The 27291-nt window shown below is 39.8% G+C and overlaps 1 protein-coding gene across 4 annotated transcripts in view; it reads right to left on the bottom strand.

The window, feature by feature from the left end:
- LOC134288478 (zinc finger CCCH domain-containing protein 18-like) overlaps positions 1 to 26847 on the bottom strand; it is a 282279-nt gene extending 255432 nt beyond the window's left edge. For 2 of the 4 annotated variants that reach the window (XM_062853460.1, XM_062853463.1), the window contains exon 1: positions 26638 to 26847. The gene's annotated coding sequence lies outside the window, so the exon portion shown is untranslated. The remainder of the gene's footprint in view (positions 1 to 26637) is intronic. The other 2 variants (XM_062853461.1, XM_062853462.1) reach the window with 2 other exon arrangements.
- Between the last annotated feature and the right edge of the window lie 444 nt (positions 26848 to 27291).

The raw sequence follows: 27291 nt of genomic DNA, 5'->3' as shown, positions 1-27291 counted from the left end.
CTTTAGAGGTTCCTCCAGTGACTGTTCTAGTGCTTTTTTCGAGGATTTCTTCATAAATTTCTCCAGGGATTCCCAAAGAGATGTCAACAGAGATCCTTTTAGGTATTTCTGCAAGTGTTCCTTCAGAGATTTCTTCATAAATTTCTCCATATATATTCTTTCAAGAATTCCACTAGAGATTGCTCCAATAATTCAGTCTGGCATAATTCCAAATATTTCATCCAAGTATTTCAGCAGAAATATCTTCCAGAAACCCTTTCAGAAAATTTTACCAGATAGGGTGACGAAGGGTATTATCGGCAGGTTTGTTCTCTTCGTCATGGGGGGTTTTTGTAGGCCGAATCGCCTGAAATTTTGACACATAACTCAGCTTGGTTGGGAAGGATTTGAGGCCAATTCTGAGGCCAACAGGTTTCAAAAAACCCCCCATGACGAAGAGAACAAAACTGCCGAGAATACGTAAGTTCCCCTATATTCTACAAATTATTCCAGGAATTCCTTAAACATGGTACAAAACATTCTTTTGGAATTCCATCCAAGGATTCCAACAAAAAATCAACCAGAACTTATTGCAGACATGGATTCCTTTATAGTTTTTTTTTTCAAGGTATTCCTACAGAAATTCCTTTAGGATATCCTCCAGGGATTCCTCCAGGAATTCTTCCAGGGATTCCTCCAAGAACTTCTCCAAGGCTTCATTCAGGAATTCCTTCTGTGATTCTTTCTGGAACAACATAGGATATACTCCAGGAATTCCTCCTTATATTCTTTAAGGAACTCCTACAAGCATTAATTCAGTATTTCCTCCAGGAACTGTTTAGGGATTCCCCTAGGAATTCCTCTTGATATTTCATCCGGAACTCCTTCTTACGTTTCTTCAGGAATTGCTCTAGGGAATTCTTCAGGGATTTCTACAGGGGATTCCCTACAAACGCTTTTAAAGATTCCATCAGAATTTCATCATGAATTCCATCAGGATTCAGGATTTCTTGTTGAATTGTTCCTGATATTCCGCTGCGAATTCCTTAAGAGATTCCTCCAGAATTTCTTCAGGAATTTCTCCAGAACTTCTTCCAGGGATTCCTCAGAGAATTCCTGCAAGAATCTCACTAAAAATTCCCCCAGGGATTCATGTAGAGATTCCTCCCGAAATTTCGCCAGAAATTTCTCTAGAAATTCTTTTAGGTATTCCTCTTCGAGTTCCTCTGAAGATTCCTTCAGGAAATCCAACAGGCGTTCCTCTGGGATATTCTCCAGGGATCCATCAAAAAATTGCTACACGAATTCTTTCAGGTATTCCAAGAATTCCTCCAGGGTTTCCTCCATGCATCCCTTCAGGGCTTCCTCCAGGCATTCCTCCAGAGATATCTTCAGGAATTACGTCAGGGATTCCTTCAAGAATTCCACCAGGAATTCTCCTAGGAATTCCTACAAGAATTAATCAAGGAATTCTTCAAGGGATTCCTTAAGTTTTTTTTTCCAGAGATGCCTACAGGAATTTCCCCAAAGATTTCACCAGGAATTACTTCATGGACTTCAAGAATTACACCAGGAACTCTCCTAGGAATTCTTCCAGGGATTCCTCCTTGGATTCTTGCAGATACTTCTTCAGGAATTCTTCCAAATATTCCTCCAGGAATTCCTCCAGAGAATCTCCAGGAACTCCTCCAGGCATTCCTCCAGGGCTTTCTTCACATTTTTTTTTTCAAAGATTCCCTCATGGATTCCTTCAGATATTCCTTCGAGGATTTCTCCAGGAAGTCCTCCAGAAATTCATCTAGTAATTACTCCAGTAGTTCTCAATTCCTCTAGAGATTCTTCCAGGAATTACTTCAGGGATTCCTCCAGCAATACCTACAAGAATACCTCTAGGAATTCCTCCAGGCATTTCTCCAGGATTTTATCCAGGATTTCTCCAGGAACTCCTTCAGGAATTCTGCCAGTAATTACCCCAGAAGTTTCTTCAGGAATTTCCCCAGGAATCGCTCATGGATATCCTTCAGGAATCATAACAGCAATTCCTCTAGGATTTTCTCCAGAAAATCCTCTAGGAATTTCTTCAGAGATTCTTCCAGAAAATTCTCCAGGAATTTTCCAGAATTTTTCAGGGATTCTTCCAGGATTTCCTCTAGGAATTGCTTCAGGTATTCCTCCAGGGGTTTCTTCACGAATTTCTCCAAGGATTTTCTCAGAGATTTCTTTAGGAAATCCTTTGAAGATTCCTCCGGAAATTCATCTAATGATTCTTCCAGAAAATTCTCCTGGAATTTCTCAAGCGATTTTTTTCAGAAATATCTCCAGCAATTCCTCCCAGAGTTCCTCTGAAGATTTCTCCAGGAATTCTTCCAGGTGTTGCTCCAAGAATTCCTCCAGGGATTACGCCTGGAATTTGTTCAGAAGTTTCTCCAGGCATTCCTCCAGAATTCTCTCGGATTTAGTGTTTTATCCAATAAGATCGAATAAGGCTAATTGGAAGACGACGACGCCGCGATAAAGGTATACCCCCTTTGAATGGAAGTGTAAATTCCGCAAAAGTCACCGATCGATAGAACGAGGAATAAAAACAGATCAATATATATTCAGTCGAGTGCCTGAAGCTTTTGTCACTCTTGGTATGAACCATCAACCAAGCCGATCTATTCCAGGTCGTGAGGCAAAGGATTTACGCACTCGATGTATTTGTTCAATACATGGTCTTCATGCCTAATTTCACCTTCTATAAATTTGTACACTTGTTCATAAATAAATACGGTCGGTAAATCAGAATATTTAATATAATTTTTTGAAGGGTATAGAGATAAAAAGAACCGAGATGTAAATACTCAACTGTAAACTGGTGAAGTTAACGGCATTTGATGAATACCTAATATATCTGCTCAATCTCTCGCTATTCTGTCCATCAGCAATTCAAATTCAATATGGTCCACAGCCGATTTACTTGCAACAAGAAAAAAAAAAACAGAGAAAACACAAGCTATTAGTACAGCCATTTCATGCCCGTTAAAGCACATCATATGGAAAAGCCTCAACTACCGGACCAGAAGAGGTAGGCGGTACTCTGACCGTGGATTTATAGTACATATGTAACTACGACGAGGAAAGTGAATCGAAAACTGGAAAACCGAGAAATTTCATGCATCCAACAACGAGTTTTTCCGGAAGCATTGCAACTGGCGACAAATCAGAGCATACGGCTAGCTCTCCCCTTTCGGAAAAAAACAGAGGGAAGGAAACCCCGCACCGGTTCGGAACCGTGACAGTAGAGATAGGTACCTAACACCAGCAGCCAGCCAGCATCTGACTAGAGTGCGAAAATTTCCAATCTGCCTACGACAAGGTTACTCTAACTCATTCGACGATGGTGCGCAGTGGGTAAACTGGTTGCGACCAAGAAGCATCATCGGTTCAGATGACTTTATGCGTTAAAATAGTGGTTTCCAACTTGCTTGAAGGCTTCAATTCTTCCTCTCGGCGTAACTTCTCCACCAGGACAGAGTGTGTTTCTCAGCTTATAGTGTGTTATGAGCATAGTTATAAGTTCTTCTTCTTCTTCTTTGTGGGTCTACGTTGCCACTAGAACTTAGCCTGCCTCTTTTCAACTTAGTGTTCTTTGAGCATTTTCACAGTTATTAATTGAAGGGCTTTTATTGCCTTCCATTGCATGAATTTGTATATTGTGAGCAGGGTTGTTAATAGTCATCGGAGCTGAAGCATAATCACTGACGACAACGGGTAATAAAAAGTTATCGTCATTGAGTCAGCCCCAAGTAACAATTCCATTGCTGATTGGTTTTGTTTGATTTTTATTAATGTTTAATTACAGCAATAATTAAAACTCACAGTTTTATGACTGCTTTTATGAAAACCATTGATAAAATGTTTTATAGTATACTTGAAGATATCCATAAAGACAGATTTTAAAAGTAAACAAAACTTTCCTATATGTAAACCTTCTGGCAATCATTATTACCACAATAAAACTGTTAAAACTCTCAACAGATGGCGATCCGTTCGATTAGTAACGACATCTGTTGGTGGAAGAGCAGAAACCACGACACTGCTAGGTTTATTGCGGTCATCATAAAAGTAAACTTGCTTTCGTTTTATTTTCGCTGATTATGGTCGACGCCATATTGAAGAATTAGCTTACGTGAATGGAAAATAATTGATTTTGCTTAAATTAGCAATGAATTGATAGTTTGCCACCATTTTCATAACATGTTCGCATAAATAAACTCTCTCTGCAAAGTTTTCTTGTGATTCGAGATAGTTTTACTAAATTCACAAATGGATTTATTTCATTCCAAGATGATAATATTCACTATTTTCGAAGCGCATTAACTTTATGATTCTGCAACCCCAATATTCACGGTAAATTTGAATGCGCATAAGCCTACCAGCACAATAACTACTAAAATATTACTTTGAAATGATCGCTTTGTACTTACGAATAATGTATCGTCCTGAACTTTACGTGCCATCGAAGAAGCTTCTCTGCATCTTGAACTGTCATAGTTTTTGTTGAAAAAAAAAACAACAACAATCGAGAATGCTAAATTTTTCTACTAGGTTTAAAAACGGTTTTATTGCTACTCTTAATGCGGTTTGCAAAACCTCTCCGAGAGTGGTCCACTCAGCCGGAAGATGCTCTTAAAGAGGTTATCAAGAGGTTTTGATGTATAAATCAGTTTTATTGCTATAAACCTAATTGGTCATGAAGATCTCTTGTAGAGCCGAACAAAACTTAAAATGTTACTTGGGTCCTGATGCTCCCTGTGGGCATATGTCCAAAAACCTCCTAAAACACACTGGAATGCTTCCTGAGGCTTCCTATAACGGTTTAATGAAAGTTTTGAATCAGTTTTAGAACCATGATTTGCTTATTGTGATCGTCATGAAACTTACATAAATCTTTACTCGGGCCTAGAAACCCGTGTGACGTCCATAAAACTCCATAAATGCTCTTCAATCTTCCCTGAAATTCCTTAATCATTGTGATTTTTTTAAGGCACTACACCGTCTTCAACCAGAAGTTGCACAGGCTGCACGATCACAAGCATGAGACAACGGACAACACACGAAACACCCAGTGGCTCAGTGGAGAATTTTCCGTTTGACGAAAAGTTTTCATCGGCTGAAGTGGGAATCAAACCCACACTTCGAGGCTTACGAAAAGCCGCTAACCGCACGGCCACGAAGCCCACCAAATTTCTCTGGAATATTCATGGAAAAGCTCCTTAAAAATCCCTGAAATTAATTTGAAACCACCCCCAAAGCCCCTGAGCTGCCTGAAACGCATCTGAAATCTCTTTCAACTTCCCTTTCATTCCCAGCCATTGAAACCTGTTTGAAACCTTTTAAAACCCCTGAAATCCATCCGGAACTTTTTGAAACCGTCATGAGACTTAAGTCATGGCCGTCTCACTCCCTAAGATAAATTTCGAAGAGAATTGTCTGAACTTCTTCAGATATATTTGTGCAAATTTTAGAAAAAAAAATTAGTTGGAAAAATTTAGGCAAGTTTCTGGCAGAACTACAGTATTAAATAGAGTTTTTTATTATTTTTTTTTTTGTATGATTTTCTAGTAAATCCCCTTAAAAATCCTTTGGCGAAAAGTTTTCCCAAGAATGTTTAGTAAATTCAAAGTTGAATTTCCTCCTATGAACAATAATTTGCCCAAAGTAGATGATATAAATTGAGCACATTCGATAGCATGAGCGTAAGCAATAAGTATAGATGACATATAATTCGGGCACGTTCGGAAGATTATCAACAATGTTTTTCTATGGAAGTTCCACTGGAAGTCCTTCAGGAAATTCATCAAGAATTAACTTTACTATTGATTCAGAAATTCCCTTTCAGATGTCCTCAGGAATTGAATTCTTTCTGGGGTTGCATCAGGAGCATCAAACAACCTCACCCCCTGGGATCCTTTTAGGAGTTCCTTCAGAAAAACCTTCGGTATTCCTTTAGGATCTGGTCAGGAAAACATTGTAAAATTTCTCCAAAGATTCTTACATTTTTCCAGATTTTTTTTTCAGGGATCCCTTCTTAAAATTGAAGAATTCGCCCTGGGATGCCTTCAAAAATTTCATCTGAGAGTCTTTCAGAAATTTTGTCAAGGATTTACTGTGCCATTGCTTCAGAAATTGCCATTGGGATGCATTCAGGAATTCTTTTTCAGATTTCCTCAGGGTTATAAAACTACTTCTCCCCCTTCCCTCTGGAATTTCTTAGAAGTTTCCTTCAGGAATTATATTCCGGATTCCTCCATCAACCATCTCTGGGATTTCAGCAAAAATTCTCTGCGAAATTTCCCCTGGGAGACCTTCAGAAATTTCATCAAGGATTACGTCTGTTATTTCACCAGGATTTTTTTTTTTGAGTTGAAGCACTGCGTCCAACGAGTTGAACTTTTTTGGTATACCCCTGTTTACTGTGCGCATCTAACAAAGCTGATCATCCTTTATTAAGTAATCCGCTTGAGTATCCTGACGCGTCATTTCCCAGTTAGGCAAAATAGAGTTAATAAAACGTACTACCTTCCCGGGGTTGAGAGACCAAATTTCACTAGATTGCAAGCAACCATAGTTTAGAAATTAAGATTTACGTTTGTACAAAGCACCACAGCTACAAAACAGATGTTTCGAGGTTTCCAATTCAATGTTACAGAATCTACAGATATCATTCTGAACCTGACCTATGTTTACCCTTGGGATTACTGCAGCAATTTTCTCTGGAGTTTCTTCGAGACTTCCCCGTAAGATTTCTTCAGAAATTCCATCTGAGGCTGAGATGCCTCCAGCCATTCTCTCTGAGATTCCACTGGAATTCTCTTTGGGATTTCTGCCCAAAGAATCCTTCAGACATTGGGATCCTCTCATGAAATTGCTCAGATAACCTGTTCTGAAAAATATTCATTGAACTACTTCAAAGATGTTCATGGAAATTTCTAAAATGTTTTCTCCAGGCTTGCTGCAGTAATTCCGGCAGGAAATCTTGCAAGATTTCCTCTAATCCAGGAAGGAGTCTTTCAGAATCCCCTTAAAGTTGTTCCGAGAATTCCCGTTAAGCTACTCCCGTATAAGCAAGAATCATTTGAAGAAATCATCTTTTATTGTTGCGGGGTTTTCTAATGAATTCTTTCAAAGATTCTTAAAAAAAAAACTTTCAGGAAAAACAAAACCCTGGAAGCATCTTTAATTTCTCCAACAAATTATTTCAGAGATTCCGTCAGAGATTTCCAAGAGGTGATCAACGTGCCTTTCGAACGGACCTCCTGATACCTCCAGGAATTCATTCAATGATTTTTACAAGAATTTCGCCAACACTCAGCCAAATAACCTTAAGATTTCCATAAGGCCCATCTTATGAAACGTCCTTTAAATAATTCATAATGATTCGGATGAATTTCATAAGGTCACTCTATGACGTAAAATCGTCTCACAGCTTGGCTTTTATGCATGCTTAGCAACATGGTATTCTCAAGCGTCGGTAGCCGTGTGGATAAAACACAGGCTCGGTGATCCCGACGTTCATGGATAGAATCCAGTCTGCATAATTTTAAGATTTTTTTGTTCTTTTCATGAGTCTATCTTATGTAATTTGTCATAGCAAGCACGATCAATTTTCTTAAGGTATTCTTATGTCATCCATAAGAATTAGTTATAGCAAATTTTCATAAGGTATTTCGATGAATTTCGCTAGTTTTTTTCGCTGAGTGAAGGATTGCGGATCATGGATTTTAGGGAATTTATTTACGAAGTTCTTTCAGGAAGTCTACCAGGATTTTTCTGATGTGCTTCAAGCAACTGTACCTGAAGTTGCTTTGGAAATCAATGAAGAAATTCCTGCGAAATCTTGGAAAAACTTCTTTAGATTTGCCTTTTTTTGAAAAATCAATTCTGGTTATATGTACATTCTGCACATCAATTCATTGTTCAGGTTACCTGTTGAACCGGGCAATATTTATTGTTGAAAAATCGCAAAATGAGCTGTGGTCTATCTCTTTCAACAACCAAGATGAGCTGAACAGCACACGGTTGAGAATCACTGTACAAACTCAATGCACGATGCTGACGGCAGCAGCTACCGCTACCACCATTAGGAGGAGTTCCCCAGCGGTGATTGAATAGGTGGGCGGTCAAAGGAAAACACGATGGCCGCAAGGGTAGTGATTAGACGTCACCGGAGGCCGCCCTCTTCCTAAGCTCACAGTACATAGATATCACGACGCACCGTAAGCCCGGATGGAGGCTTAGCTACGCATGACAAGGTAAGCAAAATCACGTGCTTGAACCAGATTCACCGTGAAAAGGGGGGCCCATGCAGAGAGTTTTGCGTTGATGGATATATGTTTAATAGTAACAACAAATGATGGGAAACCGCCGCCCGGTCGTATCACGGTGGTTTCTTGGCACCCCGGTGATCGTGCTTTCCGCATCATCAGTGCAGTACCTACATTTACGAAACAAAATTGTTGGGATGCATGGCAGGTTTTACAACGTAGGAATATAAGAGCTGCTCAGAAGCAGCTGTTGACTGAATGCTGATGCCAATTTCCCCCATCCGACTAATCCACACTATTTAATATTAATCTTCACTTCACTTTCCATATTTGGTATGCGTTCGGTTCGGGCAGACCCTGACCAAAGTCGCCGCACATCCAACTATTGCAAGTCAAGGAAACACCTTGAGCAAACATTCGTACATCGATTGAAACATACCACGACGGGACAGACCCCGTCATCTTGGGTTGGATGCAGGAGGAGGAGGAAGAGAGATTCGAGAGCAATGTGAGATGCAGTTTGTTTTATCGCGAGGCAATTAAATGGGGTGCCAATCCGGACAAATAAGAAATCAACGAACGGCTGGCTGGCTGGCTGACTGGCCTGCAACAACGCAACAGTTTATGGCTATTTAGTTACGGGATGCTGTTATTTCGCTTTCATTGCGTTACGATTATTTATAAACATAAACAGGTACCTACTGGCTCATGCAATCATATTGGTGTGAGTACTTGCACGCAATTTGCACCAGTTATCTGAAAAAACGCAATGCATAAGAAGTCTACTTGGTGTATTGCGTATCCAATGATCACAGTGTTATAATTATTAACTATTGAGAGACGTGGAGCGGATCTGGTGTGATGGTTAGAACACTTGACTATCACTCCGAAGACCTAGGATCGAATCCCACTCCCGACAAACTCACAAAATGTGAGTTCTTCCTTCGGAAGGGAAGTAAAGCGTGGGTCCCGAGATGAACTAAGGCTAAAAATCTCGTTAATACAGATAAAAGAAACTATTGAGAGGGGTATGGACTTGGATATATTTAGCCGCACAGTTGAACTTCTTGTTCTTCTTTTCTGGCGTTTCATCCCAACACCGAGAAAATTTTCTACTCAGTGACTGAGTTGGTCTTACTCAGAAATCGAAAAATCCTTTGTTTTCTTACTCAGTTTCCGTTAAAAGTGGGACAACCCATTGCCAATGGGTTGTCCCACTTTTAGCCGAAACTGAGTAAGAAAACAAAGGATTTTTGGATTTCTGAGTAAGACCAACTCAGTCATTGAGTAGAAATTTTTCTCGGTGAATTGATACAGAATATGCATCTCAATCTGATGATCTATCTGAACATTACACATTTAAGCCAATAAAGCCGATGTGGCAAGCGCACAGGTTTGATTCCCGGTCGGTCTTGAAACTATTAAGCTTATGGAGGTTTTGAGCACAGAGTGCTGCGGGCAAAAGGTGTGGCGAAGACACCATACATCACGAGTTTTAACAAGTGTAAAGAGAAGCTAATATCGTAAACCGATTAAGATACGGCAGACTTCATTGGGCTGGACACGTACTGCAAATGTCGGAAGAAAGAATAGTGAAATCAATATTCAGTAGAGATTGAGGCCGAAGTCAGCAACTTCGTGGGTAGCGCTAAAGGATTGATTACACGCGGTTGAAGATGACCGGGGAACCCTAAACGCTTGGGGAACCTGCTTACCTCAGACAGTTGGATACGGACCTAATGACGATGGAAACCATTTACAAAACAGCGAAAGATCGAGAGATGTTGGGGTGGATTTTCAAGTCTCCTCAAAAACTTTCTTGATCATTACTCATCGGATGTATTATAAATTTTAGGATCGTCTTGACGCTCATCTGAAAGTGCCTGAAACGTCCATAAAATGCTTTAACCCTCCTAAGATGTTACGCGAGACGCACAACGATGGCATGGTGCACGTTCAAAGAGCCTGTCCCGGGTAGAGGTGAAGTACTGACGATCAAAAGATGATATTTGTTTGATTGGTATAAGAGGTAAAAGATCTGAAAATAATATCTAAAAAATGTGCCTGGAACATCTGAACAATATCAAAATTTGATATTTCAAGATCAAACGAGTAGCTGACCGCTATTAATTAGATCTTACAAGATCTACATAAATGTGATCTCATAATGATGTTCCAGAAGTAAATTTAAGTTTTTTTTTTTGATCTTTTATGTCTTATATCAATCAAAGCAATATCACATTTTGATCTCAATATCAAAATATGCTATTATTGAGCTCTTTTCCTCTACACGGGGTCTTGGAACACCGCTGAAATTCTTATAAAATTATTCTCAAGCTCTCCTGAAAGCCTATGAAGCCCTCCAAAACCTGTCTTAAACCTCATGGGACCCTCTGAAACACCTTGAAAGGCATTGAATGCCTCTGAAACCCACGTAAAACACACAAGCTCCGAGACTTTGGGGGCTTTCAAATGAGTTTCAGGGAGTTTCAGGACGTTTCAGAGGCGTTTCAGGAGGTTTCTTAGGCGTTTTACTACGTCTCTGAAACTCCCTGAAACTTATTTGAAAGCCCTCAATGACCCGCATGACTTCGATCTCCTAGTTACTCACCCTTCCAAAACTTCTTTGCAACCTTCAAATCTATTTAGGTAATAAAACGTTTTTGTTTAGATAAGTTAGAGTCTCAGAAGAAGGTCTCAAACGGACCAAAACGTCGGGCAAGATAAAATAGCAGTATTTTTGTTTTTGTCAAGACTGGAAAGCTAGAAATCTTCCTAGAGCATAAAGTATAAACAATCAACACAATACCCAAAAAAGGAGCGACAGCAATCCGGACAGGATTCGGAAAAGGAAAAACTTTAAAGTGTGAAAAAATAGGAGAGATAGCCAAAGCACAGCCAAATAGATGTGACACTAGAGAAATTTACATAGACCATGCCGATCTTTTTAAATGTTCACCATGACCATTAACGATCTTTTTAAATGTTCATAGTTGATGCCTTTTACAGCCAGAGGCGCGCGCATCGTTTTTCTATGCTTTTGAAGTTTCACACTAGCGCCTTCTGTCAATGTTGTTGCACAGCGCAGTGTTTAGTGAAACAAATGCGCCTGATGGTGGCAGTGGCGTAGCCACGGGGGGGGGGGGGTGTTTAAGGTTAAACAACAACAACAAAACCAAATGGCGGACAACGAAAACAAGGTACGTACTACATCAAACTCTGACATCATCACGTTTCAAAAACTGATAAATCAGATTCATGTATTTCAAATCAAGACCTCCCAACACTTCTCTAACGGGTTTCTGTTGCTTTCCTCGAACCCGCAGCCCAGATCTGACCTCCTGGATGCTCATCTCATCCCCACATGACGTGTTCGATCTCCTGGTAAGCCACGCCGCAGACACAGAGCTTCCTTTCCGAGAGCCCAGTACGGAAGGTATGTGCGTTCAACAATCAGTAGTTGGACATCAGCCGACACATTACACGATTGAAATCGCGGCCTGAATTCAACCCTTTGAATCATGGCTTCTTCGACACATGTGAGATGATAGAGTGCAGCCATCTACCCAACTCTCCATCTCTCCATTTGTGTTGTCAACTGGTCAAGGTTCCAGTCGAGCAAATGCAAACAAAAAATCGTCAAAATCGTATTTGGTGCTCGTAAATATTGCTTTCGCTAGCGCCTTTATTAACTAGAGAGTCCGCTTTTCATTGCCCAGAATCGAGTGATAAGAAGCAGCCCAAGCTATGGTGATGGTGTATGAACGTTTTGACAAAGCACTCGAGACCTGGCGTCAATTTTTAAACACCTGAGCTACAACACCATGGTATCCTTCTTCTTCATCTTATTATTCTTCTTCTCTTTTTTTTTCTTCTTCTTCTTTATGGCTCGACCTTCTAATGAGAACTTAGCCTGCCTCTCTTCAACGAGGGGTGATTTCAACAAATCGCTCCAATACAAACTTCAAAGTGATTTTTAGATAGGTTCCCGGTGACTAACGATTACAAAAATTTGAATTTCGGGTAAGTTTAGCGTGCAGCTTCAGAATGTGGAATTATTTCAACACCACTGAAGAAGCCAATCATAATCAAAGTTAGATACTAGTGTTACACTGTAGATTACGACTGTAGATGTCTAAGATTAAACTCCTGGACAGTTTTGACAACTATTAATATCCTAAAAGTATAGAATAATTCTTATAGTAATATCTAATAGTATCCATTAAGCATGGATAACTATGCAGCCTTACTCTGTATAGCAGATACTTATGAAGTTCTGCTGAAGTTTTGAACTCCAAGTTAGTTTGGATGTCTTAAAAAATATCCTAATAATCCTAATAAACCATGTGGAAATGACATTGTTGAAAATGCTTTGACATCACACAACAGGAACATGTGCTCGATGAACCAATTGAGATTTGAATTATGAAAAAAAAAACAACCACGTACTCCGGTGAGACTCGAACTCACGACTCCCAATTCGCTAGACGGGCGCTTCTATTCCTTCAAGCTACGGAGTCACTCGACTATCTCCATCGCCAATAGGTGACTATCCGAAGAAGGTTTGTTTGGGAATTTGGCTGATGGTTCTCGATGAGAATCGCCCAGTGCAGCGAGCGATGCACTGCAGCACGTCCGACGTGGTTGAGCGCTGACCAAAAAAAGAGGCGGATCCGTGGCCTGCTATGATCTCGTTAGCAGCTGTCAGTCGATAGCGTAGGCGTTACCCCGGGTGGGCAATATGCGTGCGTTATCAACTGTCTGTTGACGTATTGAGGGACAATACTCTAAACACACTGAGAGATCATTGGTGATTTGATGTTGCATGAAGAAGAAGAAAAAGAATGATGGTGTCTTGAAAAATCCCTATACCTATAACACAGCGGAAGATTTTACAATGTCTCTATAAAATCTAAAACAAAATCTAATTAAAAACGGTTTGATGTACGGTGTTAGACTTTGAACGGACTACAAATTAAGTACCTTATCAAGAAAAAAAATGGTAAATTTAAATTAATACGTTCAATATGTAGTCCATCCAAAGTCCAACACCGTACATCAAACCGTTTTTAATTAAATTCTGTTTTAGATTTTATAGAGGCATTTTGAAATCTTCCCCTGTGTTATAGGGATATGGATTTTTCAAAACACCATCGTTCTTCTTTTTCTTCTTCATGCAACATCAAATCACCAAATGTCAGACACATACCACACAGTGTGGATTGTGAAACGAAGCTAACCATGTGCGACTGTGAAATCGAGTTCACTTCTACGCCTACTACCACGCGTGTTCTACCACTACCATACGCGTGTTACAAGTGGTTGTCGAAATACGCGTATCTGTCAGAAGGATAACCAAAATAAGGTGGAATCGACAGGTACAAACTGATAACATTCCAAATATTATTTGGAACTTTTAGGAGACTCCACGGATTATAGCAACACAATTACTAACAGAATTACTCCTGTAGATATGAAGGGCTGAATTCCATAACAGTTCGGAACACCTATAGATCTAAAGATACAAAAAACAGCACCATGTTCAAAAAGAGAGCTATACTAATGGATATAAATGTTAACCGTATCAAAAAGCAGGCTACTGGTGTATCAGATATTTTATATCTTCCACTTTTTAATATTTAGGATGTTCCCCAATGAAGATGCAGATTTGCAAAAACTTTGCCGAAGATAGATTGCACTATTATCAAGTGGATAGCTGTATGTACAGCCATTTTTTCTTCTGATATAATCACTTCGTCCGGCTTCAAAGGGTTAATAAATTTGATAAAGCATTTTTGCAGGATTTTACAGGAATTTCGCCATTCGACAATACTCGATTTCTATATACTAGAAAATACTTCCATATCAAATGCTTTAAGTTTTTGATTACCAAGGAGCACTCTTAGTAGATTATTAGACTGGACAACACTAATTGAAAATCCACCACATATCCGTTTTCAGAGTTAATAGTTTATTCTTCAAAAGTCTCAAAAGTCAAAGAACACTGCGAGGTCGAGTCAAGTCTGTTGAACTTTCATCTGACATCATCATTGCAATGCCAATGGAAAACACTCCACCCTCAACATTATGTGAATGACCGCCGCGGAATGTTGCAACCATCCGAATGTGGAGCCTCCGCTGTGCCATCTACCACCATCACACCGCCGTCATGTCTTTGGCCCGTGGTCGTCCGACGATGGTGTATACTTAACTATCCGCCCCCGATCTGTCCGTAACATCAACCGTACACCAATTTGGATGCCCCTTTTGAGGTATGTGGTGGTACTTACTTCCAAAGCTCACCACCATGTACCAACAAAGCAACAGAAGGCAATTTCTGGGCTCTCTCTTCAATCGCATTATTGGTTTGCCGAGAAACAAAGATGCACCTCTTAGGTAAAACTCCGTATGAATGGAAAGGCGAAAATCCCCAATAGCACCCAATAGCCTCAGCCTGTAGTCAGCCCAGTTTAGAGGAGCACCGCTTTATCAATGCCGGTCAATCACTAAAACAGGAAGCGAACACTCGTCGGCCGTTCGTAACCCACCGGCCAGCTCCGACGACGAACTCTTCAGCAGACCCAATGTCGTCTTCCAGCGAGTTAGTCACCGCGATGCGGTCCAGATCATCAAACCCCCCCCCCCCCCCCCCACCTCTAAAGTAAACGCTGGAAACCTTTAAACTGCATAATTACCAACTCTTACCTTATGCTCTTTTCGCTTCCGGAGATGTGATGATCCAGCGCCGCCGTAGTCGCCGCCGGTTGCTCGAGGGCTCGTTGAGCGACTTGCGCGCGATCGTCGTCGAGAAAGACCGCGGAGAGTGGATCCAGTTGATGCTTTTTCGTTGCTATTGTTTTTGGCGCTGCTGGTTGTTAAGGTTGAAGGATTCGTCATTGACATAATCGTCATCATTGAAAGTTCGAAAGCAGTTTTCTCATTCTAAACTGAAATTTCTGCAGTGAAAATAAGTTCACTGTACTCCAATCTTCAGCCGCAATACAGTGAATACATTTTCACTGCGGAAATTTCAGCTTTGTACGAGAAAACTGCTTTCGAATTTTCAATGATGACGATTATTTCAATGACGAATCCTTCAACCTTAAAGCAAACCTCCTGGTGGTGGTTATGGGGATGGAGCTGTTTGTTTGCAGTGTGTGTTTAACGTTTTGCAACACCACCTCGGCGCAGCCGCGAGCACGATAAAATGTGGATTTCGAACCGAAATTAGCGCTGTTTGTAGTTCACTACCTATAGAGTTGCATGCATGCGGTTGCTAGTCTCCGACAACGACAGGCAGGCACGAGTCAACACTTCAAATTTCGTAAAACTCACTCACCGGGGCACAAACCGAACCGAACGTGCGATAAATTTGCTAACCAAAGTGTTTGGGTTATTGCTTGCTTGGTTTGATTAGAGATGATGCAAAAAGAAATGCAATCACGAGCTGTGATCATCATGCTCGAAAGTTTAGCTTGTGTATCATGAATAAGAGATGACCAAGTTGAGTCATGAAAATGGGTTTTGTTAATCTCAATAAATGAAAGGTGTTTTGACTGAAATCTGAAGCCAGGTAGGAAAATATTCAATGATAATCATCCCCAAATCCAGTTTTTGAATTTTAAGACTCATTAAAAATTAAACTACCTATACGAACCATCACGTAACAATAAATGGCGATATCGCCAGCTGCATTTGTTGTGACAATCCTAGGCTGCGGCTTATTTTTCAAAAGTTGTTGAAACCTGGAATTCGTAAGCTCTTTTGGATTCAAATGACACAAAAAGGGAAACCTCTGAGTTTAAGCCAAAAATATTGAGATTTAGAGGTCACGCAATCACTTCAAAGTCGAATTTTCGAGTAATAAAAAGGTGTTTTCACTTCAAGTGCCATAACTTTCTCAATTTTCAACCGATTTTCAATCTTTTTTATGAATTTCTCACAAATTAAATTTCAAATAAACTCGTAGAACATCATTTTTTTCCAAAGTCACACAAAATATGAGTTTTTGAAGATTTAATTCATTTTTTTTTCTTCTTTTTACAAAAAAAAAATAACTTTAGAGTCCTATAACTTTTTAACCGATTGACCAATTTTAAATTTTTTAGCTTGCTTTTGTAGATATTTTTGTTGCCTATCTTTGTCCTAAACAAACTTTTCATCAAAGTAGTCATTTTTATGATACTTTTCACCAAAAACTGCCAAAACATGCCTTAAAACTTGATTTTTTCATGCATAATTGAAGTTTTTGATGATTATTTGCAATTATTTACTCCGAACCAGATACTTGACATCATATTTAGGAATATGAAACACATTGGAGGATTTTTTTTCAAATTTTTTTTTTTCTCGCATTTCAAACATGAAAATATTTTTTGAATCGGAACACCCCAAAAACTGAATTTTAAGGCTTCCTAATGATTATTTGGTATAAATTTTTCACTTTGAGCTCGAAACTAAGCATGAAAACTATTAAAATTCTGCCAAAAATTCTGATTTTTCCAATAAAATACGTGTTTCTGAACGGTTTTTGGTATTTATCTATTTTGAAACGTTTTTTTAAAGGTACAGTTTATTCACAGCATTCTTAGGCAACAAAAATATCTACAAAGCAAGCTAAAACATTTAAAATTGGTCAAACGGTTAAAAAGTTATAAGGCTCTAAAGTTAAAAATTTTTGTAAAAAGAAGAAAAAAATGAATTAAATCTTCAAAAACTCATATTTTGCGTGACTTTGGAAAAAAAATGATGTTCTACGAGTTTATTCGAAATTTAATTTGTGAGAAATTCATAAAAAAGATTGAAAATCGGTTGAAAATTGAGAAAGTTATGGCACTTGAAGTGAAAACACCTTTTTATTACTCGAAAATTCGACTTTGAAGCGATTGCGCGACCTCTAAATCCCAATATTTTTGGCTTAAACTCAGAGGTTTCCCTTTTTGTGTCATTAGAATTCAAAAGAGCTTACGAATTCCAGGTTTCAACAACTTTTGAAAAATAAGCCGCAGCCTACAATCCACCCAATGCGACATAGGTTTGTCCCATCTTGAACAGGATAACATTTGCGAGGGTTTGTCATGATCCGTGCAAATTAGGACAAAGTATGATTGCCGCGCCTTGTTTGGCGTTTGTTTTGCACCTCTCTTTCATCCGACAATTTCTTCACTGATAAGAACTGAACGTCCAGTCCAGTAAACAACCCAGCCGATCAATTTGCACGTATAATAAAGATATCTTATGCGATGTACGATGTGCACGATTACGACGTAAAAAAGCATCTTATACGGCCTAATAATTCGACAAAAAATCAATTCTTGTCACATCAGTGTCGAATTAATAACCTTTGGATTGTCGAGCCACACTTTATACTCAACACCAAACAATACTTTTGAAACAAGCTGATTTATTATCATGACATCCTTACTAAATAACTTCAGCGTTTGTTGGAATGCAACTGGTTTATCAGCGCTGTGTGTGTTTAGCAGGCTATCTGGAGTTAAAAACAATGAAACGTGATTACACGCACAGTTTTACCTACCCCTATCTTGCTACCGCCACTCATTGTTGATTAGGGAAGTGGAACCATCTCGGCAGGGGTCCTATTTTGGGCACTTTTCTGCTATAACTCAGCCAATTCTGAACCAATTGACACAATTTTTGGAACGCGATGAGATACGTGTAGTATCTAGCCGTGTACAAAATTTCAAGTCAATTGGTTTGGAATTGACTGAGTTATAGCGAAGAGTGCCCAAAATACCGGCCGCTGTCTAAATGGTTCGCTACCCTATCAGGCCAACAAAACATGATGATTTTGAACTTGTTTTGTAACCATAATGATGGCTGCCCCATTTTCTTGAAGCTTTTTTTGGCACTGAATTCACAGTCCAATAGGTTCTCTTTTTTATCAAATCGCATTATGTCAACATATTTAAACGATTCTAGCTTATGCGAGTTTCCAGCATAAAAGTGTGTATGTACACTTTAACGAGTTTATGTTTACATTAACGCGATTTCATTTGTGCACCAATGCGAGTTAAATTAGCATAATGCGAAAAGTACCAAATGAAGTTGTATAATCAATGCAATATGCAATTATGCAACACTTTGCGGATTCGCTGGTACGCTTCTGCGAATAAATATTATAAAGTTCATCGTAACAAAACATCAGAATATCGTTTACAATGATGTAGGTAGTCATACCTTGAAAAGTTGATTTTCAATCTTATATGACTTTACCATGGCATGGCATGTAACATGGCAATATGATCAATGAATAACATCATATGCGATGAAAATTGTCCCTTCGCCGAACATACATGCGGCGTACTTTGTACGATGTACTGCATCCTTTTGTGACTCCGGGTTGTCTGGGAAACCACAGACGTTATTTCCTGTGATGTGCCCATTATCAAATGAAGCTACGGTTGATTATGTGGGTTTACACCAATTATTACAATCAGGTTGTCAACCGTTCTGCTCAAATTTTCTCTGTAGCTCATGGAAGTTCAAAGCACCAAATATTGTTTGTAAGACTAAGGATATTTTGGGATTAACTTTGTTTATAAATGTGTTGGTCACCCTACTAAAATAACATTGCTCGCTGGAATCTTCCTCTTCTCCTCTCAGCGATTTATCGGCCACTGGAATATAGCTAGTAGTATATGTTTCATGGGTAACAAGCTTTACTAAATAACAGCTTCATTGCGTGTCGGACAGCCAAGAAAATGCAAATGCCACGAGTCACGTATCCCGTGTCATACCTCGACCATGTGTGCTTGTCAACAAAGCAATAATTTTGATAGCTGCGAAATTATATTTTTTTTTTAATTTAAGAGCACGTGTTTTGGAGTCGAGATGAATTTTTTGCAGCAGTAATAACATTATAACATTTATTAAACAACAAACAGATTTTTTGGATTTCATGGTTCAAGATAAATAGAAAGTTAGACTGAGAAATGATAATAAGCCAACATTTGAAAATTAGTTTAAAACACAACCAGCTGCCATCAAAAGACCACAACTTCCAGAAAACTAATCTGAGCTGAACAGGCTTCGAACACGGTTTATAACAAACGCTACTGGCGGATATGAGACACTGTTCCTCAAGCCAAAAATGAGAATACTGAACAACAACAACATTGTTCTGAAAACAAAATGGAACGTCACGTTTCATGTCGAGACGCACTCAACAATGACTGTTATGGAACATAGAAATTCACCTCGGCTAATCGAGGCATTTTTGCGATTGCTTTTAACTGTGTGTGTTATAACAGAGCAATCCCGGAAAGAGTTCCTGGAGGAATCTCAGAAATAACTCCTGAAGGAATCCTAGATGAATCATTTTTAGGAATCTCAGGAGAAACTTCTGGGAGAATCCCTGGGAACTTCTAAAGCAACCATAAGTAAAGAGCTCCCTGAGAAATCCTGGAAGAAATTACTTGAGTAAACAAGCTTAATTTTTTCAATAACTTCAAATCAACAGGAAATAGAAACTTGGTGTCTGATATAAAGTGTTCAATTTCGTTAAAATGAATTACTTTGTTGAAGACGCGAAGTCTCTAGGATATAAAACTTAAAGGGAAGATGGTGGCGAAACCTAGACAGAAATGTTGCGAAGAAGGTACTACATTCTGGCAAATGGGTACTGCACGCCGTGGTCAATTAAGTCTTCGACAGACCCGATCAGTCGTCAGATTCCCATCGGTGGTTGATTGAGGTCAAAATTTAGGGTTCAAATGAGTGTCCTGATATATGGCTAGCTGGTTTCATCCCTTCAGGTGTTCCTTCTGTGATTTTTCTAGGAATTCTTTCCACGGTTGTGAGATTTCTCGAAGAGTTTCTGGATTCCACCAGAAATTCTTTCCGAAATATCTCTAGGAAGTTTTTCTGAGATTCCTTGGGAAATTCCTTCTGAGATTACCCCAGCAATTTTCCATGGGTTTTCTTTAGGCGTTCCTCCCATGGTGACTCAAATTTATGCCGGAATTCCTCCAGGAGTTCCTTCTGTGATTTCCCCGGGAGCTCCATCTTGGATTCTTCTTTAAAAGTATCCTCTAGGATTTTACCAGGATTTATTCAGAGATTCTTTCTGAGATTCTTTTTGAGACTTTGAGGGATTCCTTGCGAGATTTCTTCAGAAGTTTTGGGAATCTCCCAGGGATTGTTTCCGAGATTCCTTCCGGAATTCCATCCGAAACGCTCTTAATAGTATCTTCAGGAATGTCTTCAAAAGTTATTTTTCTGAGATTTCCAGAAGGAATTCCTGAAAACAATGAATCTTGGAAGGAACTATTCGGAAGGAGCCCGGTGGGAATTGCTTACAAATCTCATGGAGGAATTCCTCAAGCATTTGTTGAAGGAATTTCATAAGGAATTCCTTTGATAATTCCATAAAAAGTGCAACAAAAATACTGCTGGAGAAATTCTGTAATGAACTCATGGAGAATTGCTATCTCAGGAACATCAGGACGAATTCCAGAGGAATTTCAGAAAGATATGCAAGAGGTCCAAAGAGAACTCCTGGAGGAATCCAGAAAACAGTTCCTACAGGAATCCTGGATGGAAATTTTGTCAAAAAATCCGGAAGTAGAATCCCGAAGAAATTCCAGAAGGAGAATTCCTGGAAGAAGTTCTTGGAGGAATCTCGCAAGTTCCTGGAGAAAAATACTGGGAAAAAATATAAGATTCGCAGATGGAGTTCATGAATCAATCGCGGAAGAAGTTCCCGGACGAATCATGGAGGATGATCCCGGAGTACCTCAAACGAGGGCCCATGGGAACCCCTGACAGAGTCCCTGGGGGATTCCCAGTAGGAATCCCGGAAGAAGTTCATGGAGGAATACCGGAGCAAGTTTTTGAAGGGTTCCCCAAGTTTTCTTTAAATTCCTAAAAAAAATGAATCTTGCTGGAGGAATTCGGTAATGAACTCCTGGAGAATTACCAACTTAGGGACATCTGAAAGACTTCCAGTATGTACTTCCAAATAAATTCCAGAAGGATCTGCAAGAGATCCAGAAGGAACTCCATGTACTGTTTCTACAGGAATCTTGGATGAAGTTCCTCAGAAAAAATAAATCCGGAAGCTATTTGTGAAAGAATCCCGGATAAATTCCAGAAGGGGTGTCCGAATGAATAACGTAAGCGGATCCTGGCGATTCCTGGAATAAGTTTTTGGAGGAGTCTCTGAAGGAGTTCTTGAAGCAATCCAGGAATCAGTTTCTGAATTCCAAAAGGAATCCCGGAAAAAGTTTTTGAAAAAATACTGAGAGAAATTTATGAATAATACTCGGAAGGAATTCATGAATCAATTCCGGAAGAAGTTCGGGAAAGAATCCTCGAAGAAGTTCTCGGAGGAATCCCGAAAGGAGTTCCCATTGGAATCCCGGAAGGAATTTTCAGAGGAATCCCAGAAGTAGTTCTTGAAGCGATCCTGTAAGTTGTTCCTGAAAGAATCCCTGGAAGATTCCCAGTAGGAATCCCGGAAGAAGTTCATGGAGGAATACCAAAGCAAGTTTATGAAGGGTTCCCGGAAGGATTTCCTAGATGAATCCTAAAAGAATTCCTAAAAAAAGTGAATCTTGCTGATGGAATGCTGTAATGAACACCTGGAGAATGGCCAACTTAGGAACATCTGGAAGACTTCCAGTATGGACTTCGAAATAAATTCCAAAAGGATCTGCAAGAGATACAGAAGAAACTCCATCTACTGTTTCTACAGGAATCCTGGATGGGGTTCCTGAGAAAATAATCCAGAAGCTATTAGTGAAATTCCAGAAGGAGTGTCTGAACGAATGCCGTAAGCGCTTCCTGAAGGATTCCTGAAAGAAGTTTTTGGAGGAATCTCAAAAGGAGCTCTTGAAGCAATCCAGGAATCAGTTCCTGAAAGAATTTTGCAAGAAGTTCCAGGAGGGATCTCGGAAAAAGTTTTTGAAAAAATACTGAGAGAAATTTATGAATAATTCCGTGAAGCAGTTCATGAGTCAATTTCGGAAAAAGTTCCCGGACGAATCCTGGAAAAAGTTCCCGGACGAATCCTGGAAAAAGTTCCCGGATGAATCCCGAAAAGAGTTCCCATAGGAACGTCGGAAGGAATTTCCGGAGGAATTCCGGAAGAAGTTCTTGAAGCGATCTTGTGAGTGGTTCCTGAAAAAATCCCTGGAAGGTTCTCAGTAGGAGGGGCTCCTTGGGCGCAAGACGTTCATGGAGGAATGCCGGAAGAAGATTTTGAAGGGTTCCCGGAAAGATTTACTAGATGAATTATATAATTCCTATAAAAATCTGAATCTCAGAAAGAACTCGTGGAAGAATTCATGCAGGAGTCCTGAAGAAATCTCAGAACATATTTTTGTAAGAAGTTTTTAAAGCAAACCGAAAGAGAACTCCTGGGATGGAACTCCGGAAGACATCTCTGGTGAAATTCCTGGAAGGATCCCGGAAAGCACTCCTGGTGTAATCTCAGAAGAAAGCCCTTGAGAAATCTATCAAAGAACAATGAAAGAAACTCCTAGGAGAACACCTGGAGGAATCCTAGGAGGAAGTTCTGAAAGGCATCTCTAGGGGAAACCCGGGAGGACTTCCTGAAGGAATCCCAGATGGAACCTATTTTTACAGCAGAAGAATCTCGTTAAAAAAAAACTCCCAGACTATCCCAGAGGAAATACCTGAAGGAGTTCTGGAAAAGTGGAGAACCCGCGGAAGGAATTTTCTGTGGAATTCCAGAAGAAGCTCCTGGAGAGGTGCTGCCAGCAAGTCATAAATCAGCACCTTCCCCACGAACACGAAGTCCTAATTTTGAACTCAATCAAATTAAGCTGACAAAATTGTTCTGAGTTCGAATCGTAAACAACAAGGTCACGAAACGTCAAAGACTTAAACAATTTTCTTAGAGCAACTGCAGCGTGCAGTGTCATATTGATGATCCTGGTCCCTGATCATGACCAAAAAAAACTTTGTCTAAGACACCATATGACACTATTTACACTATAGCTCTTTTGCAAAATAAAATAATAAAAAATGAATCACTTAGTATAAAAAAACTAGTTACAATTACATGTGCTTATCTTCGGCCAGATATGTTTATTTTGTCTGCGACTTACAGACTCCTTCAGTGTCGAGTACTCGACTGTCATTTCCCTTTTGATAGTAAAGGTTTTTGTTTACTAGTATTTCAAGTGACAAATATTACTGAATGCTCAAAAAGTGATAGTGAAGTCGTGAACGATCACAGTCCCAGAAATACTGCAGGATTCCTAGCAAAAAAAAAACTCTTGGAAGGTAGGTAACTTCATAACGAACTGTTTTTATACTGCAAATTCTGCAGGATTAAGAAAAACTCCTGGAAGATTTACAGAATGAGCTCTAGGAAAGCCATTCTTAAGTATTTTCGAAAAAAAAAAAACTTCTGGTAGGTTTTCAGAATAAATTAGAATTCCAGAAGGACTTTAAGAAGATTCTCCTTCAATATTTCTAGAAGGAATTTTTGGAGGATGCCCAATAGGAAAACGTAAAACCTGGGGAATTCCTTAAGACGATTGTGAAGCGAATCCAGCAAAGGCTCTTGAAGCAACCGAAGAACAAATTTATAGAAGGAACTCTTGGAGGAATCCCGAGAGAAACTCCTGGAGAAATTTCTAGATAAATCCCAAAAGTATTTGGTTTTTATTTACGACTTACAGTCTTCATTATGCAGTCCCAGTAGGAATTCCTGGAAGAAAGTCAAATAAAAAATTCTTTCAAAAAAAATCCCAGAAGAAACTCACGATGAATTTAATAAAACTTTAGGAGAAATCCCAGAAAGAACTTTCCAGGGAGCACCAAAAGAAACTTCTGGATGAACGACAAAAGCATTTTTTGAGAAATTTCATCAAAAAAAATGGAAGAACTCTGGTAGAAACTTCGAAAGATATCTCCGGAGGAACTCCTGCAGGAATTTACAAAGGAAAATCTGGATGAATCTCATTAGGAACTTCAGGAGGAATTCCAGATGAAACTCCTGAATGTCTCCGCAGAAAATTATTTTTTTTATTTATTTATTTGATCTTTTAATATTTTGAAAGAGCGTCACGTCCCTTTGAGTGACTACCTTTCCTACCCGCTGAAATTTTCTGGAGTACTTTTAAAAACATCTAATTGATTTCCAGAAAAAAAAACTACACAATGTGGGACCTTGAGAGGGGAAATAAAGCCGCTATTCTCGAAATGAATTAGACTCACGTTAGAAAACTTGTTGATAAAGGCAAAAAAAAACAATAGCTCTTGAAGAAATCCACGAACGAATTTATGGATCAATTCCAGAAGAAACTCTTGGAAGAATTACCAAAGAACGCCTGGAGTTTATCTGGATAAATTCAATTCTTCAGTTTCCACTGACCAATTCCAGCGGGATCTCGCATAATGGAATAAATAAAAACTTTAGGATGTATCCCAGGAAGAACTTTTGGAGGAGCACCAGAAGAAACTCTTGGAGGAATGGCGAAAGCAATTTCTTGATGAATTTCAGAAGAAAAAAATTTGGAAGAACTCTTGTAGGAACTTTTGAAAATTTCCCCGGAGGAACTCCTCATGGAATTTCAAAAGGAAAATCTAGATGAAACTCAGAAGGAATTCCTTAAGGAATTCCAATTTCTGGTGAAACTGCCAAAGGATTTCTCGTAGAAACTTATTTATTTGCTTCGTTTTGTCAAACATTTTAAAGGAGGAAAATTTCTGGAGTATTTAAAAAATGGGCGAAACTGGCCGACTTTCAGAAGGAACTCCTGAAGATATCCCAGAAGGTAGGGTCACCATTTAGGCAGGAGCACCTATTTTGGGCATTTGCTGCTATATCGCAGTAAATGTGAAACCGATTGACTTGAATTTTTGCACATGGCTGGATACTGTGCGTATCTGATCGTGTCACAAAAATTAAGTCAATCGGTTTGAAATTGACTGAGTTATAGCAGCAAGTGCCCAAAATAGGTGCTCCTGCTCAAATGGTCCCAGACTCTACTGTTAGAAAAATCTTTAGGGTCAGCAACTCTTCAAGATATCCAAACAAAAACTAATGGAGCAGTTGCTTCCTTTTAACGACAATCCCAAATCCCAGAATCTCCGGAAGAACAACTGGAGGGATTTCGAGTAGAACTTCTACGAAAACTCCCGTAACAAGTTCATGAAAAATGCCAATAGATTTTCATGCAGGTAAAGAGAGCCTTTTCATAACTGTGCTGTTGCTGACATAACACTAAATTAAAAAGTGCCAGGGCAAGTTCCAACGGAAGTGTAGAACCAGAAGGAAAATAAATAAGAAGATATTTTGGCTGACGCACAACTCGGCGCATGGCAGATCATCGCACAACCTTCGATCAGGATGTTAGGGATTGAAACAAAGAATCTCAATAAACGACTTGATGAAATCATCAGGATCTGAATATTTGTGAAATTCTATATGAAATAAACACATAAGCCCTATTGCCAATAATGTATGCAAGGTTCAACAATCATCGATTTCCAGACACTTCATAGCTTCACGTTCAAATACTGCTGACAAATTTCTCTAGAACACTTTTTATGTTCATTTCGAAGTACAGTTAACCTCATCTTTGTTATGCGTAAGGTGCATTTGCGATAAGGTCATACAGTTGAATGCTCAAAAATCACAAAGTAACTAGATAAGCTTTACTATTTGTTAGCAATCATCAATTCCATGATATTAGGTTTGTACAACGATGAGCCTGTTCTGGTTCGTGTTGGTATCCACTATTGTCTCAAGTACGTCATCAGTTCTGCCGCCTCACTGCAACTCCAAGGAAAATTCCATGCACTATCTCCACTCGCGACAAATAATGATCTTCCCGTATCGTTTCATTCCTTGTGTTCACACTGTTCACTGAACCTTCCGGGCAGTGGCCTCTCTTTCTCTTCCTGCGATCTTGTTTGCCACTTGTTCTAACCTCACGACGACGATGACCACACCGCACGATAAAGTGACTTCTTCGCGTGTAACCACTTTCTGTACATTGTAACCTGTTTGGCTGTCGAACCCGTCAGCAAGCAAACGACTCTGCTGGCACATTACGCAAAGGCAAAACCGTCCCGCTTTCCTGCAAGAGAGCTGCGCGATCGACCCATCGAGAACGGTGGACACATCCCCGCCGAACGTCCCAACCCCCCTCTAAACGAATAAACACCCGGCACCGGACAGCCCCATTAGTATTCAACCGGAGCCTCCGCGGAAAGCAAACTCCCGTAATCTTCTTCCATGGGGAACTCGAAACCCAGACCCAGCAACAAACGGAACTCGCGACGATTCGATGACACTTATAATAATACAACAACTGCACTCTGTGCGGGGTGACCGACCCTCCCGTACCTTGGATGCAACACTTCTGGAACGCGTTCTACTGACCAGTCGCGTATACGCGCCCGAATTTTAGATTACCACAGAAAAACCGATAGCCAAAAAAGAACCAAATGCTGGTGAACAAAAACTGGAGCAATTCCGAAAGCTCCACGATCTGCGATCTGCACCTCACGAACGCTACTTTGGAACTGATTGGCTGTGGTGCTGCTGGGTATGGAGAGCGACTGGTTCGCCGTCGTCGTCGGTCGATTGTCGATCTTCATCGCTCGGTCGGTGGTGGTTTGTTGCTGCGCTGCGCTTGGGACTTGCGCGTGAGACGGAGCGCGCAGCACCAGCACCACGGACAACCGCACGGACCGGACCGTGCGTATTAAATGTTGGCTGGTTACGGTGCAGAGGCGTATCAAGTGTTGAACGAAAAATGACAAAAAGTATTTATGGAACGTTATTGGAAACATGGCTACAATGGTAATGCCCCTATCGCATCACATAATCGCCAGATCAGGTCCTCTCATCCAGACGGTTTCGATCTACGCCTCACAGAGGTTCTGTTTCAATAAGTTCTGACAGAAACTTATTTTTTAAACATGTTTTCAAATGGCTAGTATGTTAAGGGGCCGTCCATATACCACGTGGACAACTTTGTCCACGGAGAGGGGGTGG

The sequence above is a fragment of the Aedes albopictus genome, chromosome 2 (assembly GCF_035046485.1).
Source record: "Aedes albopictus strain Foshan chromosome 2, AalbF5, whole genome shotgun sequence".
Lineage (NCBI taxonomy): Eukaryota > Metazoa > Arthropoda > Insecta > Diptera > Culicidae > Aedes > Aedes albopictus.
Note: the sequence above shows the minus strand (reverse complement) of the source record. Positions and strands in the feature narration are given on the sequence as shown.